Genomic DNA, 21,339 nt, shown 5'->3' on the forward strand with positions numbered 1-21,339 from the left:
TTTGGGCTGAAAAGACAGTAACACAATTCAACTCCTGGAGACTGTACTTGAAAACGTAATATACCACACGTGCTAGGGAAAATACAGTCCCGTCTTGTCATGCTAATGTAAGAGCCAGATGTGCTAGATCTATGCTCTGTGGACACTGGCTTAACAGCAAATTATTTATTCACCCTCACTCGTCTGCAGTTGCGATTCACTTCGTGACAGGTATCGCTATTGTAATAGCTACCAGAGCATCCACATTTTTGTTGTCAATGTAGGCTTGGCTGGCAATTTAACCCAAAAAAGGGCCAGGGATCTCTCGCTTCTAAACAATAACAGAATAACTGAAGATGTAGTCCAACAAGCTGCTTTGCCATTCAGAAACGGTCTGTTTAAACGTTGACATGTCTTAGAAGCAGATGTCACAACAATGCAGTAAAGAAGAGCACTGTACATAATTTTAGTCAAATAACATATAAAGGGCTTGTCCGGGATTTGAACCCAGGACCTCTCACACCCGAAGCGAGAATCATACGACTAGACCAACGAGCCTACTAGTTCAAGATTTGATTTCTTATTTTGGCCTTTTGAGGCGTTTATTTAGGCTTTTTTGGCTCTTTTGCCTAGTGCACATTCTCAGTCTTGACTACACACATCTATGTATCACGCTTTTATGCACAAATCAGTTGTCATTTGGGCTGAAAAGACAGTAACACAATTCAACTCCTGAAGACTGTACTTGAAAACGTAATGTACCACACGTGCTAGGGAAAATACAGTCCCGGCTTGTCATGCTAACGTAAGAGCCAGATGTGCTAGATCTATGCTCTGTGGACACTGGCTTAACAGCAAATTATTTATTCACCCTCACTCGTCTGCAGTTGCGATTCACTTAGTGAAAGGTATCGCTAGTGTAATAGCTACCAGAGCATCCACATTTTTGTTGTCAATGTAGGCTTGGCTGGCAATTTAACCCAAAAAAGGGCCAGGGATCTCTTGCTTCTAAACAATAACCGAAGCTGTAGTCCAAAAAGTTGCTTTGCCATTCAGAAATGGTCTATTTTAATGTTGACATATCTTAGATGCAGATGTCACAACAATGCAGTAAAGTAGAGCACTGTACATAGTTTTAGTCAAATAACATATAAAGGGCTCTTCCGGGATCTCTCGCACCCAAAGCGAGAATCATACGCCTAGACCAAAAAGCCTACTAGTTCGAGATTTGCTTTCTTATTTTGGCCTTTTGAGGCGTTTATTTTGGCTTTTTTGGCTCTTTTGCCTAGTGCACAGTCTCAGTCTTGACTACACACATGAATGTATCAAGCCCTTATGCACAAATCAGTTGGTATTTGGGCTAAAAAGACAGTAACACAATTCAACTCCTGGAGACTGTACTTGAAAGCGTAATGTACCACACGTGCTAGGGAAAATACAGTCCCGGCTTGTCATGCTAATGTAAGAGCCAGATGTGCTAGATCTATGCTCTGTGGACACTGGCTTAACAGCAAATTATTTATTCACCCTCACTCGTCTGCAGTTGCGATTCACTTAGTGAAAGGTATCGCTAGTGTAATAGCTACCAGAGCATCCACATTTTTGTTGTCAATGTAGGCTTGGCTGGCAATTTAACCCAAAAAAGGGCCAGGGATCTCTTGCTTCTAAACAATAACCGAAGCTGTAGTCCAAAAAGTTGCTTTGCCATTCAGAAATGGTCTATTTTAATGTTGACATGTCTTAGATGCAGATGTCACAACAATGCAGTAAAGTAGAGCACTGTACATAGTTTTAGTCAAATAACATATAAAGGGCTCTTCCGGGATTTGAACCCGGGACCTCTCACACCCGAAGCGAGAATCATACGCCTAGACCAACGAGCCTAATAGTTCCGTATTTGCTTTCTTATTTTGGCCTTTTGAGGCGTTTATTTTGGCTTTTTTTGGCTCTTTTGCTTAGTGCACAGTCTCAGTCTTGACTACACACATGAATGTATCAAGCCCTTATGCACAAATCAGTTGGCATTTGGGCTGAAAAGACAGTAACACAATTCAACTCCTGGAGACTGTACTTGAAAACGTAATATACCACACGTGCTAGGGAAAATACAGTCCCGTCTTGTCATGCTAATGTAAGAGCCAGATGTGCTAGATCTATGCTCTGTGGACACTGGCTTAACAGCAAATTATTTATTCACCCTCACTCGTCTGCAGTTGCGATTCACTTCGTGACAGGTATCGCTATTGTAATAGCTACCAGAGCATCCACATTTTTGTTGTCAATGTAGGCTTGGCTGGCAATTTAACCCAAAAAAGGGCCAGGGATCTCTCGCTTCTAAACAATAACAGAATAACTGAAGATGTAGTCCAACAAGCTGCTTTGCCATTCAGAAACGGTCTGTTTAAACGTTGACATGTCTTAGAAGCAGATGTCACAACAATGCAGTAAAGAAGAGCACTGTACATAATTTTAGTCAAATAACATATAAAGGGCTTGTCCGGGATTTGAACCCAGGACCTCTCACACCCGAAGCGAGAATCATACGACTAGACCAACGAGCCTACTAGTTCAAGATTTGATTTCTTATTTTGGCCTTTTGAGGCGTTTATTTAGGCTTTTTTGGCTCTTTTGCCTAGTGCACATTCTCAGTCTTGACTACACACATCTATGTATCACGCTTTTATGCACAAATCAGTTGTCATTTGGGCTGAAAAGACAGTAACACAATTCAACTCCTGAAGACTGTACTTGAAAACGTAATGTACCACACGTGCTAGGGAAAATACAGTCCCGGCTTGTCATGCTAACGTAAGAGCCAGATGTGCTAGATCTATGCTCTGTGGACACTGGCTTAACAGCAAATTATTTATTCACCCTCACTCGTCTGCAGTTGCGATTCACTTAGTGAAAGGTATCGCTAGTGTAATAGCTACCAGAGCATCCACATTTTTGTTGTCAATGTAGGCTTGGCTGGCAATTTAACCCAAAAAAGGGCCAGGGATCTCTTGCTTCTAAACAATAACCGAAGCTGTAGTCCAAAAAGTTGCTTTGCCATTCAGAAATGGTCTATTTTAATGTTGACATATCTTAGATGCAGATGTCACAACAATGCAGTAAAGTAGAGCACTGTACATAGTTTTAGTCAAATAACATATAAAGGGCTCTTCCGGGATCTCTCGCACCCAAAGCGAGAATCATACGCCTAGACCAAAAAGCCTACTAGTTCGAGATTTGCTTTCTTATTTTGGCCTTTTGAGGCGTTTATTTTGGCTTTTTTGGCTCTTTTGCCTAGTGCACAGTCTCAGTCTTGACTACACACATGAATGTATCAAGCCCTTATGCACAAATCAGTTGGTATTTGGGCTAAAAAGACAGTAACACAATTCAACTCCTGGAGACTGTACTTGAAAGCGTAATGTACCACACGTGCTAGGGAAAATACAGTCCCGGCTTGTCATGCTAATGTAAGAGCCAGATGTGCTAGATCTATGCTCTGTGGACACTGGCTTAACAGCAAATTATTTATTCACCCTCACTCGTCTGCAGTTGCGATTCACTTAGTGAAAGGTATCGCTAGTGTAATAGCTACCAGAGCATCCACATTTTTGTTGTCAATGTAGGCTTGGCTGGCAATTTAACCCAAAAAAGGGCCAGGGATCTCTTGCTTCTAAACAATAACCGAAGCTGTAGTCCAAAAAGTTGCTTTGCCATTCAGAAATGGTCTATTTTAATGTTGACATGTCTTAGATGCAGATGTCACAACAATGCAGTAAAGTAGAGCACTGTACATAGTTTTAGTCAAATAACATATAAAGGGCTCTTCCGGGATTTGAACCCGGGACCTCTCACACCCGAAGCGAGAATCATACGACTAGACCAACGAGCCTACTATTTCAACATTTGATTTCTTTTTTTGTCCTTTTGAGGCGTTTATTTTGGCTTTTTTGGCTCTTTTGCCTAGTGCACAGTCTCAGTCTTGACTACACACATGAATGTATCAAGCCCTTATGCACAAATCAGTTGGTATTTGGGCTAAAAAGACAGTAACACAATTCAACTCCTGGAGACTGTACTTGAAAGCGTAATGTACCACACGTGCTAGGGAAAATACAGTCCCGGCTTGTCATGCTAATGTAAGAGCCAGATGTGCTAGATCTATGCTCTGTGGACACTGGCTTAACAGCAAATTATTTATTCACCCTCACTCGTCTGCAGTTGCGATTCACTTCGTGACAGGTATCGCTATTGTAATAGCTACCAGAGCATCCACATTTTTGTTGTCAATGTAGGCTTGGCTGGCAATTTAACCCAAAAAAGGGCCAGGGATCTCTCGCTTCTAAACAATAACAGAATAACTGAAGATGTAGTCCAACAAGCTGCTTTGCCATTCAGAAACGGTCTGTTTAAACGTTGACATGTCTTAGAAGCAGATGTCACAACAATGCAGTAAAGAAGAGCACTGTACATAATTTTAGTCAAATAACATATAAAGGGCTTGTCCGGGATTTGAACCCAGGACCTCTCACACCCGAAGCGAGAATCATACGACTAGACCAACGAGCCTACTAGTTCAACATTTGATTTCTTATTTTGGCCTTTTGAGGCGTTTGTTTAGGCTTTTTTGGCTCTTTTGCCTAGTGCACATTCTCAGTCTTGACTACACACATCTATGTATCACGCTTTTATGCACAAATCAGTTGGCATTTGGGCTGAAAAGACAGTAACACAATTCAACTCCTGAAGACTGTACTTGAAAACGTAATGTACCACACGTGCTAGGGAAAATACAGTCGCGGCTTGTCATGCTAATGTAAGAGCCAGATGTGCTAGATCTATGCTCTGTGGACACTGGCTTAACAGCAAATTATTTATTCACCCTCACTCGTCTGCAGTTGCGATTCACTTAGTGAAAGGTATCGCTAGTGTAATAGCTACCAGAGCATCCACATTTTTGTTGTCAATGTAGGCTTGGCTGGCAATTTAACCCAAAAAAGGGCCAGGGATCTCTTGCTTCTAAACAATAACCGAAGCTGTAGTCCAAAAAGTTGCTTTGCCATTCAGAAATGGTCTATTTTAATGTTGACATGTCTTAGATGCAGATGTCACAACAATGCAGTAAAGTAGAGCACTGTACATAGTTTTAGTCAAATAACATATAAAGGGCTCGTCCGGGATTTGAACCCGGGACCTCTCGCACCCAAAGCGAGAATCATACGCCTAGACCAACGAGCCTAATAGTTCCGTATTTGCTTTCTTATTTTGGCCTTTTGAGGCGTTTATTTTGGCTTTTTTTGGCTCTTTTGCCTAGTGCACAGTCTCAGTCTTGACTACACACATGAATGTATCAAGCCCTTATGCACAAATCAGTTGGCATTTGGGCTGAAAAGACAGTAACACAATTCAACTCCTGGAGACTGTACTTGAAAACGTAATATACCACACGTGCTAGGGAAAATACAGTCCCGTCTTGTCATGCTAATGTAAGAGCCAGATGTGCTAGATCTATGCTCTGTGGACACTGGCTTAACAGCAAATTATTTATTCACCCTCACTCGTCTGCAGTTGCGATTCACTTCGTGACAGGTATCGCTATTGTAATAGCTACCAGAGCATCCACATTTTTGTTGTCAATGTAGGCTTGGCTGGCAATTTAACCCAAAAAAGGGCCAGGGATCTCTCGCTTCTAAACAATAACAGAATAACTGAAGATGTAGTCCAACAAGCTGCTTTGCCATTCAGAAACGGTCTGTTTAAACGTTGACATGTCTTAGAAGCAGATGTCACAACAATGCAGTAAAGAAGAGCACTGTACATAATTTTAGTCAAATAACATATAAAGGGCTTGTCCGGGATTTGAACCCAGGACCTCTCACACCCGAAGCAAGAATCATACGACTAGACCAACGAGCCTACTAGTTCAAGATTTGATTTCTTATTTTGGCCTTTTGAGGCGTTTATTTAGGCTTTTTTGGCTCTTTTGCCTAGTGCACATTCTCAGTCTTGACTACACACATCTATGTATCACGCTTTTATGCACAAATCAGTTGTCATTTGGGCTGAAAAGACAGTAACACAATTCAACTCCTGAAGACTGTACTTGAAAACGTAATGTACCACACGTGCTAGGGAAAATACAGTCCCGGCTTGTCATGCTAACGTAAGAGCCAGATGTGCTAGATCTATGCTCTGTGGACACTGGCTTAACAGCAAATTATTTATTCACCCTCACTCGTCTGCAGTTGCGATTCACTTAGTGAAAGGTATCGCTAGTGTAATAGCTACCAGAGCATCCACATTTTTGTTGTCAATGTAGGCTTGGCTGGCAATTTAACCCAAAAAAGGGCCAGGGATCTCTTGCTTCTAAACAATAACCGAAGCTGTAGTCCAAAAAGTTGCTTTGCCATTCAGAAATGGTCTATTTTAATGTTGACATATCTTAGATGCAGATGTCACAACAATGCAGTAAAGTAGAGCACTGTACATAGTTTTAGTCAAATAACATATAAAGGGCTCTTCCGGGATCTCTCGCACCCAAAGCGAGAATCATACGCCTAGACCAAAAAGCCTACTAGTTCGAGATTTGCTTTCTTATTTTGGCCTTTTGAGGCGTTTATTTTGGCTTTTTTGGCTCTTTTGCCTAGTGCACAGTCTCAGTCTTGACTACACACATGAATGTATCAAGCCCTTATGCACAAATCAGTTGGTATTTGGGCTAAAAAGACAGTAACACAATTCAACTCCTGGAGACTGTACTTGAAAGCGTAATGTACCACACGTGCTAGGGAAAATACAGTCCCGGCTTGTCATGCTAATGTAAGAGCCAGATGTGCTAGATCTATGCTCTGTGGACACTGGCTTAACAGCAAATTATTTATTCACCCTCACTCGTCTGCAGTTGCGATTCACTTAGTGAAAGGTATCGCTAGTGTAATAGCTACCAGAGCATCCACATTTTTGTTGTCAATGTAGGCTTGGCTGGCAATTTAACCCAAAAAAGGGCCAGGGATCTCTTGCTTCTAAACAATAACCGAAGCTGTAGTCCAAAAAGTTGCTTTGCCATTCAGAAATGGTCTATTTTATTGTTGACATGTCTTAGATGCAGATGTCACAACAATGCAGTAAAGTAGAGCACTGTACATAGTTTTAGTCAAATAACATATAAAGGGCTCGTCCGGGATTTGAACACGGGACCTCTCGCACCCAAAGCCAGAATCATACGCCTAGACCAACGAGCCTACTAGTTCCGTATTTGCTTTCTTATTTTGGCCTTTTGAGGCGTTTATTTTGGCTTTTTTTGGCTCTTTTGCCTAGTGCACAGTCTCAGTCTTGACTACACACATGAATGTATCAAGCCCTTATGCACAAATCAGTTGGCATTTGGGCTGAAAAGACAGTAACACAATTCAACTCCTGGAGACTGTACTTGAAAACGTAATATACCACACGTGCTAGGGAAAATACAGTCCCGTCTTGTCATGCTAATGTAAGAGCCAGATGTGCTAGATCTATGCTCTGTGGACACTGGCTTAACAGCAAATTATTTATTCACCCTCACTCGTCTGCAGTTGCGATTCACTTCGTGACAGGTATGGCTATTGTAATAGCTACCAGAGCATCCACATTTTTGTTGTCAATGTAGGCTTGGCTGGCAATTTAACCCAAAAAAGGGCCAGGGATCTCTCGCTTCTAAACAATAACAGAATAACTGAAGATGTAGTCCAACAAGCTGCTTTGCCATTCAGAAACGGTCTGTTTAAACGTTGACATGTCTTAGAAGCAGATGTCACAACAATGCAGTAAAGAAGAGCACTGTACATAATTTTAGTCAAATAACATATAAAGGGCTTGTCCGGGATTTGAACCCAGGACCTCTCACACCCGAAGCGAGAATCATACGACTAGACCAACGAGCCTACTAGTTCAACATTTGATTTCTTATTTTGGCCTTTTGAGGCGTTTGTTTAGGCTTTTTTGGCTCTTTTGCCTAGTGCACATTCTCAGTCTTGACTACACACATCTATGTATCACGCTTTTATGCACAAATCAGTTGGCATTTGGGCTGAAAAGACAGTAACACAATTCAACTCCTGAAGACTGTACTTGAAAACGTAATGTACCACACGTGCTAGGGAAAATACAGTCGCGGCTTGTCATGCTAATGTAAGAGCCAGATGTGCTAGATCTATGCTCTGTGGACACTGGCTTAACAGCAAATTATTTATTCACCCTCACTCGTCTGCAGTTGCGATTCACTTAGTGAAAGGTATCGCTAGTGTAATAGCTACCAGAGCATCCACATTTTTGTTGTCAATGTAGGCTTGGCTGGCAATTTAACCCAAAAAAGGGCCAGGGATCTCTTGCTTCTAAACAATAACCGAAGCTGTAGTCCAAAAAGTTGCTTTGCCATTCAGAAATGGTCTATTTTAATGTTGACATGTCTTAGATGCAGATGTCACAACAATGCAGTAAAGTAGAGCACTGTACATAGTTTTAGTCAAATAACATATAAAGGGCTCGTCCGGGATTTGAACCCGGGACCTCTCGCACCCAAAGCGAGAATCATACGCCTAGACCAACGAGCCTACTAGTTCAACATTTGCTTTCTTATTTTGGCCTTTTGAGGCGTTTATTTTGGCTTTTTTTGGCTCTTTTGCCTAGTGCACAGTCTCAGTCTTGACTACACACATGAATGTATCAAGCCCTTATGCACAAATCAGTTGGCATTTGGGCTGAAAAGACAGTAACACAATTCAACTCCTGGAGACTGTACTTGAAAACGTAATATACCACACGTGCTAGGGAAAATACAGTCCCGTCTTGTCATGCTAATGTAAGAGCCAGATGTGCTAGATCTATGCTCTGTGGACACTGGCTTAACAGCAAATTATTTATTCACCCTCACTCGTCTGCAGTTGCGATTCACTTCGTGACAGGTATCGCTATTGTAATAGCTACCAGAGCATCCACATTTTTGTTGTCAATGTAGGCTTGGCTGGCAATTTAACCCAAAAAAGGGCCAGGGATCTCTTGCTTCTAAACAATAACCGAAGCTGTAGTCCAAAAAGTTGCTTTGCCATTCAGAAATGGTCTATTTTAATGTTGACATGTCTTAGATGCAGATGTCACAACAATGCAGTAAAGTAGAGCACTGTACATAGTTTTAGTCAAATAACATATAAAGGGCTCTTCCGGGATTTGAACCCGGGACCTCTCACACCCGAAGCGAGAATCATACGACTAGACCAACGAGCCTACTATTTCAACATTTGATTTCTTTTTTTGTCCTTTTGAGGCGTTTATTTTGGCTTTTTTGGCTCTTTTGCCTAGTGCACAGTCTCAGTCTTGACTACACACATGAATGTATCAAGCCCTTATGCACAAATCAGTTGGTATTTGGGCTAAAAAGACAGTAACACAATTCAACTCCTGGAGACTGTACTTGAAAGCGTAATGTACCACACGTGCTAGGGAAAATACAGTCCCGGCTTGTCATGCTAATGTAAGAGCCAGATGTGCTAGATCTATGCTCTGTGGACACTGGCTTAACAGCAAATTATTTATTCACCCTCACTCGTCTGCAGTTGCGATTCACTTAGTGAAAGGTATCGCTAGTGTAATAGCTACCAGAGCATCCACATTTTTGTTGTCAATGTAGGCTTGGCTGGCAATTTAACCCAAAAAAGGGCCAGGGATCTCTTGCTTCTAAACAATAACCGAAGCTGTAGTCCAAAAAGTTGCTTTGCCATTCAGAAATGGTCTATTTTAATGTTGACATGTCTTAGATGCAGATGTCACAACAATGCAGTAAAGTAGAGCACTGTACATAGTTTTAGTCAAATAACATATAAAGGGCTCGTCCGGGATTTGAACCCGGGACCTCTCGCACCCAAAGCGAGAATCATACGCCTAGACCAACGAGCCTAATAGTTCCGTATTTGCTTTCTTATTTTGGCCTTTTGAGGCGTTTATTTTGGCTTTTTTTGGCTCTTTTGCTTAGTGCACAGTCTCAGTCTTGACTACACACATGAATGTATCAAGCCCTTATGCACAAATCAGTTGGCATTTGGGCTGAAAAGACAGTAACACAATTCAACTCCTGGAGACTGTACTTGAAAACGTAATATACCACACGTGCTAGGGAAAATACAGTCCCGTCTTGTCATGCTAATGTAAGAGCCAGATGTGCTAGATCTATGCTCTGTGGACACTGGCTTAACAGCAAATTATTTATTCACCCTCACTCGTCTGCAGTTGCGATTCACTTCGTGACAGGTATCGCTATTGTAATAGCTACCAGAGCATCCACATTTTTGTTGTCAATGTAGGCTTGGCTGGCAATTTAACCCAAAAAAGGGCCAGGGATCTCTCGCTTCTAAACAATAACAGAATAACTGAAGATGTAGTCCAACAAGCTGCTTTGCCATTCAGAAACGGTCTGTTTAAACGTTGACATGTCTTAGAAGCAGATGTCACAACAATGCAGTAAAGAAGAGCACTGTACATAATTTTAGTCAAATAACATATAAAGGGCTTGTCCGGGATTTGAACCCAGGACCTCTCACACCCGAAGCGAGAATCATACGACTAGACCAACGAGCCTACTAGTTCAAGATTTGATTTCTTATTTTGGCCTTTTGAGGCGTTTATTTAGGCTTTTTTGGCTCTTTTGCCTAGTGCACATTCTCAGTCTTGACTACACACATCTATGTATCACGCTTTTATGCACAAATCAGTTGTCATTTGGGCTGAAAAGACAGTAACACAATTCAACTCCTGAAGACTGTACTTGAAAACGTAATGTACCACACGTGCTAGGGAAAATACAGTCCCGGCTTGTCATGCTAACGTAAGAGCCAGATGTGCTAGATCTATGCTCTGTGGACACTGGCTTAACAGCAAATTATTTATTCACCCTCACTCGTCTGCAGTTGCGATTCACTTAGTGAAAGGTATCGCTAGTGTAATAGCTACCAGAGCATCCACATTTTTGTTGTCAATGTAGGCTTGGCTGGCAATTTAACCCAAAAAAGGGCCAGGGATCTCTTGCTTCTAAACAATAACCGAAGCTGTAGTCCAAAAAGTTGCTTTGCCATTCAGAAATGGTCTATTTTAATGTTGACATATCTTAGATGCAGATGTCACAACAATGCAGTAAAGTAGAGCACTGTACATAGTTTTAGTCAAATAACATATAAAGGGCTCTTCCGGGATCTCTCGCACCCAAAGCGAGAATCATACGCCTAGACCAAAAAGCCTACTAGTTCGAGATTTGCTTTCTTATTTTGGCCTTTTGAGGCGTTTATTTTGGCTTTTTTGGCTCTTTTGCCTAGTGCACAGTCTCAGTCTTGACTACACACATGAATGTATCAAGCCCTTATGCACAAATCAGTTGGTATTTGGGCTAAAAAGACAGTAACACAATTCAACTCCTGGAGACTGTACTTGAAAGCGTAATGTACCACACGTGCTAGGGAAAATACAGTCCCGGCTTGTCATGCTAATGTAAGAGCCAGATGTGCTAGATCTATGCTCTGTGGACACTGGCTTAACAGCAAATTATTTATTCACCCTCACTCGTCTGCAGTTGCGATTCACTTAGTGAAAGGTATCGCTAGTGTAATAGCTACCAGAGCATCCACATTTTTGTTGTCAATGTAGGCTTGGCTGGCAATTTAACCCAAAAAAGGGCCAGGGATCTCTTGCTTCTAAACAATAACCGAAGCTGTAGTCCAAAAAGTTGCTTTGCCATTCAGAAATGGTCTATTTTAATGTTGACATGTCTTAGATGCAGATGTCACAACAATGCAGTAAAGTAGAGCACTGTACATAGTTTTAGTCAAATAACATATAAAGGGCTCTTCCGGGATTTGAACCCGGGACCTCTCACACCCGAAGCGAGAATCATACGACTAGACCAACGAGCCTACTATTTCAACATTTGATTTCTTTTTTTGTCCTTTTGAGGCGTTTATTTTGGCTTTTTTGGCTCTTTTGCCTAGTGCACAGTCTCAGTCTTGACTACACACATGAATGTATCAAGCCCTTATGCACAAATCAGTTGGTATTTGGGCTAAAAAGACAGTAACACAATTCAACTCCTGGAGACTGTACTTGAAAGCGTAATGTACCACACGTGCTAGGGAAAATACAGTCCCGGCTTGTCATGCTAATGTAAGAGCCAGATGTGCTAGATCTATGCTCTGTGGACACTGGCTTAACAGCAAATTATTTATTCACCCTCACTCGTCTGCAGTTGCGATTCACTTAGTGAAAGGTATCGCTAGTGTAATAGCTACCAGAGCATCCACATTTTTGTTGTCAATGTAGGCTTGGCTGGCAATTTAACCCAAAAAAGGGCCAGGGATCTCTTGCTTCTAAACAATAACCGAAGCTGTAGTCCAAAAAGTTGCTTTGCCATTCAGAAATGGTCTATTTTAATGTTGACATGTCTTAGATGCAGATGTCACAACAATGCAGTAAAGTAGAGCACTGTACATAGTTTTAGTCAAATAACATATAAAGGGCTCGTCCGGGATTTGAACCCGGGACCTCTCGCACCCAAAGCGAGAATCATACGCCTAGACCAACGAGCCTAATAGTTCCGTATTTGCTTTCTTATTTTGGCCTTTTGAGGCGTTTATTTTGGCTTTTTTTGGCTCTTTTGCTTAGTGCACAGTCTCAGTCTTGACTACACACATGAATGTATCAAGCCCTTATGCACAAATCAGTTGGCATTTGGGCTGAAAAGACAGTAACACAATTCAACTCCTGGAGACTGTACTTGAAAACGTAATATACCACACGTGCTAGGGAAAATACAGTCCCGTCTTGTCATGCTAATGTAAGAGCCAGATGTGCTAGATCTATGCTCTGTGGACACTGGCTTAACAGCAAATTATTTATTCACCCTCACTCGTCTGCAGTTGCGATTCACTTCGTGACAGGTATCGCTATTGTAATAGCTACCAGAGCATCCACATTTTTGTTGTCAATGTAGGCTTGGCTGGCAATTTAACCCAAAAAAGGGCCAGGGATCTCTCGCTTCTAAACAATAACAGAATAACTGAAGATGTAGTCCAACAAGCTGCTTTGCCATTCAGAAACGGTCTGTTTAAACGTTGACATGTCTTAGAAGCAGATGTCACAACAATGCAGTAAAGAAGAGCACTGTACATAATTTTAGTCAAATAACATATAAAGGGCTTGTCCGGGATTTGAACCCAGGACCTCTCACACCCGAAGCGAGAATCATACGACTAGACCAACGAGCCTACTAGTTCAAGATTTGATTTCTTATTTTGGCCTTTTGAGGCGTTTATTTAGGCTTTTTTGGCTCTTTTGCCTAGTGCACATTCTCAGTCTTGACTACACACATCTATGTATCACGCTTTTATGCACAAATCAGTTGTCATTTGGGCTGAAAAGACAGTAACACAATTCAACTCCTGAAGACTGTACTTGAAAACGTAATGTACCACACGTGCTAGGGAAAATACAGTCCCGGCTTGTCATGCTAACGTAAGAGCCAGATGTGCTAGATCTATGCTCTGTGGACACTGGCTTAACAGCAAATTATTTATTCACCCTCACTCGTCTGCAGTTGCGATTCACTTAGTGAAAGGTATCGCTAGTGTAATAGCTACCAGAGCATCCACATTTTTGTTGTCAATGTAGGCTTGGCTGGCAATTTAACCCAAAAAAGGGCCAGGGATCTCTTGCTTCTAAACAATAACCGAAGCTGTAGTCCAAAAAGTTGCTTTGCCATTCAGAAATGGTCTATTTTAATGTTGACATATCTTAGATGCAGATGTCACAACAATGCAGTAAAGTAGAGCACTGTACATAGTTTTAGTCAAATAACATATAAAGGGCTCTTCCGGGATCTCTCGCACCCAAAGCGAGAATCATACGCCTAGACCAAAAAGCCTACTAGTTCGAGATTTGCTTTCTTATTTTGGCCTTTTGAGGCGTTTATTTTGGCTTTTTTGGCTCTTTTGCCTAGTGCACAGTCTCAGTCTTGACTACACACATGAATGTATCAAGCCCTTATGCACAAATCAGTTGGTATTTGGGCTAAAAAGACAGTAACACAATTCAACTCCTGGAGACTGTACTTGAAAGCGTAATGTACCACACGTGCTAGGGAAAATACAGTCCCGGCTTGTCATGCTAATGTAAGAGCCAGATGTGCTAGATCTATGCTCTGTGGACACTGGCTTAACAGCAAATTATTTATTCACCCTCACTCGTCTGCAGTTGCGATTCACTTAGTGAAAGGTATCGCTAGTGTAATAGCTACCAGAGCATCCACATTTTTGTTGTCAATGTAGGCTTGGCTGGCAATTTAACCCAAAAAAGGGCCAGGGATCTCTTGCTTCTAAACAATAACCGAAGCTGTAGTCCAAAAAGTTGCTTTGCCATTCAGAAATGGTCTATTTTATTGTTGACATGTCTTAGATGCAGATGTCACAACAATGCAGTAAAGTAGAGCACTGTACATAGTTTTAGTCAAATAACATATAAAGGGCTCGTCCGGGATTTGAACACGGGACCTCTCGCACCCAAAGCGAGAATCATACGCCTAGACCAACGAGCCTACTAGTTCCGTATTTGCTTTCTTATTTTGGCCTTTTGAGGCGTTTATTTTGGCTTTTTTTGGCTCTTTTGCCTAGTGCACAGTCTCAGTCTTGACTACACACATGAATGTATCAAGCCCTTATGCACAAATCAGTTGGCATTTGGGCTGAAAAGACAGTAACACAATTCAACTCCTGGAGACTGTACTTGAAAACGTAATATACCACACGTGCTAGGGAAAATACAGTCCCGTCTTGTCATGCTAATGTAAGAGCCAGATGTGCTAGATCTATGCTCTGTGGACACTGGCTTAACAGCAAATTATTTATTCACCCTCACTCGTCTGCAGTTGCGATTCACTTCGTGACAGGTATCGCTATTGTAATAGCTACCAGAGCATCCACATTTTTGTTGTCAATGTAGGCTTGGCTGGCAATTTAACCCAAAAAAGGGCCAGGGATCTCTCGCTTCTAAACAATAACAGAATAACTGAAGATGTAGTCCAACAAGCTGCTTTGCCATTCAGAAACGGTCTGTTTAAACGTTGACATGTCTTAGAAGCAGATGTCACAACAATGCAGTAAAGAAGAGCACTGTACATAATTTTAGTCAAATAACATATAAAGGGCTTGTCCGGGATTTGAACCCAGGACCTCTCACACCCGAAGCGAGAATCATACGACTAGACCAACGAGCCTACTAGTTCAACATTTGATTTCTTATTTTGGCCTTTTGAGGCGTTTGTTTAGGCTTTTTTGGCTCTTTTGCCTAGTGCACATTCTCAGTCTTGACTACACACATCTATGTATCACGCTTTTATGCACAAATCAGTTGGCATTTGGGCTGAAAAGACAGTAACACAATTCAACTCCTGAAGACTGTACTTGAAAACGTAATGTACCACACGTGCTAGGGAAAATACAGTCGCGGCTTGTCATGCTAATGTAAGAGCCAGATGTGCTAGATCTATGCTCTGTGGACACTGGCTTAACAGCAAATTATTTATTCACCCTCACTCGTCTGCAGTTGCGATTCACTTAGTGAAAGGTATCGCTAGTGTAATAGCTACCAGAGCATCCACATTTTTGTTGTCAATGTAGGCTTGGCTGGCAATTTAACCCAAAAAAGGGCCAGGGATCTCTTGCTTCTAAACAATAACCGAAGCTGTAGTCCAAAAAGTTGCTTTGCCATTCAGAAATGGTCTATTTTAATGTTGACATGTCTTAGATGCAGATGTCACAACAATGCAGTAAAGTAGAGCACTGTACATAGTTTTAGTCAAATAACATATAAAGGGCTCGTCCGGGATTTGAACCCGGGACCTCTCGCACCCAAAGCGAGAATCATACGCCTAGACCAACGAGCCTACTAGTTCAACATTTGCTTTCTTATTTTGGCCTTTTGAGGCGTTTATTTTGGCTTTTTTTGGCTCTTTTGCCTAGTGCACAGTCTCAGTCTTGACTACACACATGAATGTATCAAGCCCTTATGCACAAATCAGTTGGCATTTGGGCTGAAAAGACAGTAACACAATTCAACTCCTGGAGACTGTACTTGAAAACGTAATATACCACACGTGCTAGGGAAAATACAGTCCCGTCTTGTCATGCTAATGTAAGAGCCAGATGTGCTAGATCTATGCTCTGTGGACACTGGCTTAACAGCAAATTATTTATTCACCCTCACTCGTCTGCAGTTGCGATTCACTTCGTGACAGGTATCGCTATTGTAATAGCTACCAGAGCATCCACATTTTTGTTGTCAATGTAGGCTTGGCTGGCAATTTAACCCAAAAAAGGGCCAGGGATCTCTTGCTTCTAAACAATAACCGAAGCTGTAGTCCAAAAAGTTGCTTTGCCATTCAGAAATGGTCTATTTTAATGTTGACATGTCTTAGATGCAGATGTCACAACAATGCAGTAAAGTAGAGCACTGTACATAGTTTTAGTCAAATAACATATAAAGGGCTCTTCCGGGATTTGAACCCGGGACCTCTCACACCCGAAGCGAGAATCATACGACTAGACCAACGAGCCTACTATTTCAACATTTGATTTCTTTTTTTGTCCTTTTGAGGCGTTTATTTTGGCTTTTTTGGCTCTTTTGCCTAGTGCACAGTCTCAGTCTTGACTACACACATGAATGTATCAAGCCCTTATGCACAAATCAGTTGGTATTTGGGCTAAAAAGACAGTAACACAATTCAACTCCTGGAGACTGTACTTGAAAGCGTAATGTACCACACGTGCTAGGGAAAATACAGTCCCGGCTTGTCATGCTAATGTAAGAGCCAGATGTGCTAGATCTATGCTCTGTGGACACTGGCTTAACAGCAAATTATTTATTCACCCTCACTCGTCTGCAGTTGCGATTCACTTCGTGACAGGTATCGCTATTGTAATAGCTACCAGAGCATCCACATTTTTGTTGTCAATGTAGGCTTGGCTGGCAATTTAACCCAAAAAAGGGCCAGGGATCTCTCGCTTCTAAACAATAACAGAATAACTGAAGATGTAGTCCAACAAGCTGCTTTGCCATTCAGAAACTGTCTGTTTAAACGTTGACATGTCTTAGAAGCAGATGTCACAACAATGCAGTAAAGAAGAGCACTGTACATAATTTTAGTCAAATAACATATAAAGGGCTTGTCCGGGATTTGAACCCAGGACCTCTCACACCCGAAGCGAGAATCATACGACTAGACCAACGAGCCTACTAGTTCAAGATTTGATTTCTTATTTTGGCCTTTTGAGGCGTTTATTTAGGCTTTTTTGGCTCTTTTGCCTAGTGCACATTCTCAGTCTTGACTACACACATCTATGTATCACGCTTTTATGCACAAATCAGTTGTCATTTGGGCTGAAAAGACAGTAACACAATTCAACTCCTGAAGACTGTACTTGAAAACGTAATGTACCACACGTGCTAGGGAAAATACAGTCCCGGCTTGTCATGCTAACGTAAGAGCCAGATGTGCTAGATCTATGCTCTGTGGACACTGGCTTAACAGCAAATTATTTATTCACCCTCACTCGTCTGCAGTTGCGATTCACTTAGTGAAAGGTATCGCTAGTGTAATAGCTACCAGAGCATCCACATTTTTGTTGTCAATGTAGGCTTGGCTGGCAATTTAACCCAAAAAAGGGCCAGGGATCTCTTGCTTCTAAACAATAACCGAAGCTGTAGTCCAAAAAGTTGCTTTGCCATTCAGAAATGGTCTATTTTAATGTTGACATGTCTTAGATGCAGATGTCACAACAATGCAGTAAAGTAGAGCACTGTACATAGTTTTAGTCAAATAACATATAAAGGGCTCGTCCGGGATTTGAACCCGGGACCTCTCGCACCCAAAGCGAGAATCATACGCCTAGACCAACGAGCCTAATAGTTCCGTATTTGCTTTCTTATTTTGGCCTTTTGAGGCGTTTATTTTGGCTTTTTTTTGGCTCTTTTGCTTAGTGCACAGTCTCAGTCTTGACTACACACATGAATGTATCAAGCCCTTATGCACAAATCAGTTGGTATTTGGGCTAAAAAGACAGTAACACAATTCAACTCCTGGAGACTGTACTTGAAAGCGTAATGTACCACACGTGCTAGGGAAAATACAGTCCCGGCTTGTCATGCTAATGTAAGAGCCAGATGTGCTAGATCTATGCTCTGTGGACACTGGCTTAACAGCAAATTATTTATTCACCCTCACTCGTCTGCAGTTGCGATTCACTTAGTGAAAGGTATCGCTAGTGTAATAGCTACCAGAGCATCCACATTTTTGTTGTCAATGTAGGCTTGGCTGGCAATTTAACCCAAAAAAGGGCCAGGGATCTCTTGCTTCTAAACAATAACCGAAGCTGTAGTCCAAAAAGTTGCTTTGCCATTCAGAAATGGTCTATTTTATTGTTGACATGTCTTAGATGCAGATGTCACAACAATGCAGTAAAGTAGAGCACTGTACATAGTTTTAGTCAAATAACATATAAAGGGCTCGTCCGGGATTTGAACACGGGACCTCTCGCACCCAAAGCGAGAATCATACGCCTAGACCAACGAGCCTACTAGTTCCGTATTTGCTTTCTTATTTTGGCCTTTTGAGGCGTTTATTTTGGCTTTTTTTGGCTCTTTTGCCTAGTGCACAGTCTCAGTCTTGACTACACACATGAATGTATCAAGCCCTTATGCACAAATCAGTTGGCATTTGGGCTGAAAAGACAGTAACACAATTCAACTCCTGGAGACTGTACTTGAAAACGTAATATACCACACGTGCTAGGGAAAATACAGTCCCGTCTTGTCATGCTAATGTAAGAGCCAGATGTGCTAGATCTATGCTCTGTGGACACTGGCTTAACAGCAAATTATTTATTCACCCTCACTCGTCTGCAGTTGCGATTCACTTCGTGACAGGTATCGCTATTGTAATAGCTACCAGAGCATCCACATTTTTGTTGTCAATGTAGGCTTGGCTGGCAATTTAACCCAAAAAAGGGCCAGGGATCTCTCGCTTCTAAACAATAACAGAATAACTGAAGATGTAGTCCAACAAGCTGCTTTGCCATTCAGAAACGGTCTGTTTAAACGTTGACATGTCTTAGAAGCAGATGTCACAACAATGCAGTAAAGAAGAGCACTGTACATAATTTTAGTCAAATAACATATAAAGGGCTTGTCCGGGATTTGAACCCAGGACCTCTCACACCCGAAGCGAGAATCATACGACTAGACCAACGAGCCTACTAGTTCAACATTTGATTTCTTATTTTGGCCTTTTGAGGCGTTTGTTTAGGCTTTTTTGGCTCTTTTGCCTAGTGCACATTCTCAGTCTTGACTACACACATCTATGTATCACGCTTTTATGCACAAATCAGTTGGCATTTGGGCTGAAAAGACAGTAACACAATTCAACTCCTGAAGACTGTACTTGAAAACGTAATGTACCACACGTGCTAGGGAAAATACAGTCGCGGCTTGTCATGCTAATGTAAGAGCCAGATGTGCTAGATCTATGCTCTGTGGACACTGGCTTAACAGCAAATTATTTATTCACCCTCACTCGTCTGCAGTTGCGATTCACTTAGTGAAAGGTATCGCTAGTGTAATAGCTACCAGAGCATCCACATTTTTGTTGTCAATGTAGGCTTGGCTGGCAATTTAACCCAAAAAAGGGCCAGGGATCTCTTGCTTCTAAACAATAACCGAAGCTGTAGTCCAAAAAGTTGCTTTGCCATTCAGAAATGGTCTATTTTAATGTTGACATGTCTTAGATGCAGATGTCACAACAATGCAGTAAAGTAGAGCACTGTACATAGTTTTAGTCAAATAACATATAAAGGGCTCGTCCGGGATTTGAACCCGGGGACCTCTCGCACCCAAAGCGAGAATCATACGCCTAGACCAACGAGCCTACTAGTTCAACATTTGCTTTCTTATTTTGGCCTTTTGAGGCGTTTATTTTGGCTTTTTTTGGCTCTTTTGCCTAGTGCACAGTCTCAGTCTTGACTACACACATGAATGTATCAAGCCCTTATGCACAAATCAGTTGGCATTTGGGCTGAAAAGACAGTAACACAATTCAACTCCTGGAGACTGTACTTGAAAACGTAATATACCACACGTGCTAGGGAAAATACAGTCCCGTCTTGTCATGCTAATGTAAGAGCCAGATGTGCTAGATCTATGCTCTGTGGACACTGGCTTAACAGCAAATTATTTATTCACCCTCACTCGTCTGCAGTTGCGATTCACTTAGTGAAAGGTATCGCTAGTGTAATAGCTACCAGAGCATCCACATTTTTGTTGTCAATGTAGGCTTGGCTGGCAATTTAACCCAAAAAAGGGCCAGGGATCTCTTGCTTCTAAACAATAACCGAAGCTGTAGTCCAAAAAGTTGCTTTGCCATTCAGAAATGGTCTATTTTAATGTTGACATGTCTTAGATGCAGATGTCACAACAATGCAGTAAAGTAGAGCACTGTACATAGTTTTAGTCAAATAACATATAAAGGGCTCGTCCGGGATTTGAACCCGGGACCTCTCGCACCCAAAGCGAGAATCATACGCCTAGACCAACGAGCCTAATAGTTCCGTATTTGCTTTCTTATTTTGGCCTTTTGAGGCGTTTATTTTGGCTTTTTTTGGCTCTTTTGCTTAGTGCACAGTCTCAGTCTTGACTACACACATGAATGTATCAAGCCCTTATGCACAAATCAGTTGGTATTTGGGCTAAAAAGACAGTAACACAATTCAACTCCTGGAGACTGTACTTGAAAGCGTAATGTACCACACGTGCTAGGGAAAATACAGTCCCGGCTTGTCATGCTAATGTAAGAGCCAGATGTGCTAGATCTATGCTCTGTGGACACTGGCTTAACAGCAAATTATTTATTCACCCTCACTCGTCTGCAGTTGCGATTCACTTAGTGAAAGGTATCGCTAGTGTAATAGCTACCAGAGCATCCACATTTTTGTTGTCAATGTAGGCTTGGCTGGCAATTTAACCCAAAAAAGGGCCAGGGATCTCTTGCTTCTAAACAATAACCGAAGCTGTAGTCCAAAAAGTTGCTTTGCCATTCAGAAATGGTCTATTTTATTGTTGACATGTCTTAGATGCAGATGTCACAACAATGCAGTAAAGTAGAGCACTGTACATAGTTTTAGTCAAATAACATATAAAGGGCTCGTCCGGGATTTGAACACGGGACCTCTCGCACCCAAAGCGAGAATCATACGCCTAGACCAACGAGCCTACTAGTTCCGTATTTGCTTTCTTATTTTGGCCTTTTGAGGC

The 21,339-nt window shown here is 41.7% G+C and overlaps 7 non-coding genes across 7 annotated transcripts; all 7 read right to left on the reverse strand.

The window, feature by feature from the left end:
• Positions 1-5,139: 5,139 nt before the first annotated feature.
• Positions 5,140-5,211, reverse strand: trnap-ugg (transfer RNA proline (anticodon UGG)). The gene has a single exon. It is a non-coding gene; the product is annotated as a tRNA-Pro (tRNA).
• A 3,278-nt stretch (positions 5,212-8,489) lies between these two features.
• trnap-ugg (transfer RNA proline (anticodon UGG)) lies at positions 8,490-8,561 on the reverse strand. Its single transcript has one exon. It is a non-coding gene; the product is annotated as a tRNA-Pro (tRNA).
• A 1,267-nt stretch (positions 8,562-9,828) lies between these two features.
• Positions 9,829-9,900, reverse strand: trnap-ugg (transfer RNA proline (anticodon UGG)). Its single transcript has one exon. It is a non-coding gene; the product is annotated as a tRNA-Pro (tRNA).
• Positions 9,901-12,500: 2,600 nt separating this feature from the next.
• On the reverse strand, positions 12,501-12,572 carry trnap-ugg (transfer RNA proline (anticodon UGG)). Its single transcript has one exon. It is a non-coding gene; the product is annotated as a tRNA-Pro (tRNA).
• A 3,278-nt stretch (positions 12,573-15,850) lies between these two features.
• trnap-ugg (transfer RNA proline (anticodon UGG)) lies at positions 15,851-15,922 on the reverse strand. The gene has a single exon. It is a non-coding gene; the product is annotated as a tRNA-Pro (tRNA).
• A 1,944-nt stretch (positions 15,923-17,866) lies between these two features.
• Positions 17,867-17,938, reverse strand: trnap-ugg (transfer RNA proline (anticodon UGG)). Its single transcript has one exon. It is a non-coding gene; the product is annotated as a tRNA-Pro (tRNA).
• A 2,617-nt stretch (positions 17,939-20,555) lies between these two features.
• Positions 20,556-20,627, reverse strand: trnap-ugg (transfer RNA proline (anticodon UGG)). The gene has a single exon. It is a non-coding gene; the product is annotated as a tRNA-Pro (tRNA).
• Between the last annotated feature and the right edge of the window lie 712 nt (positions 20,628-21,339).

The sequence above is a fragment of the Brachyhypopomus gauderio genome, unplaced genomic scaffold (assembly GCF_052324685.1).
Source record: "Brachyhypopomus gauderio isolate BG-103 unplaced genomic scaffold, BGAUD_0.2 sc111, whole genome shotgun sequence".
In the NCBI taxonomy this organism is placed as follows: Eukaryota; Metazoa; Chordata; class Actinopteri; order Gymnotiformes; family Hypopomidae; genus Brachyhypopomus; species Brachyhypopomus gauderio.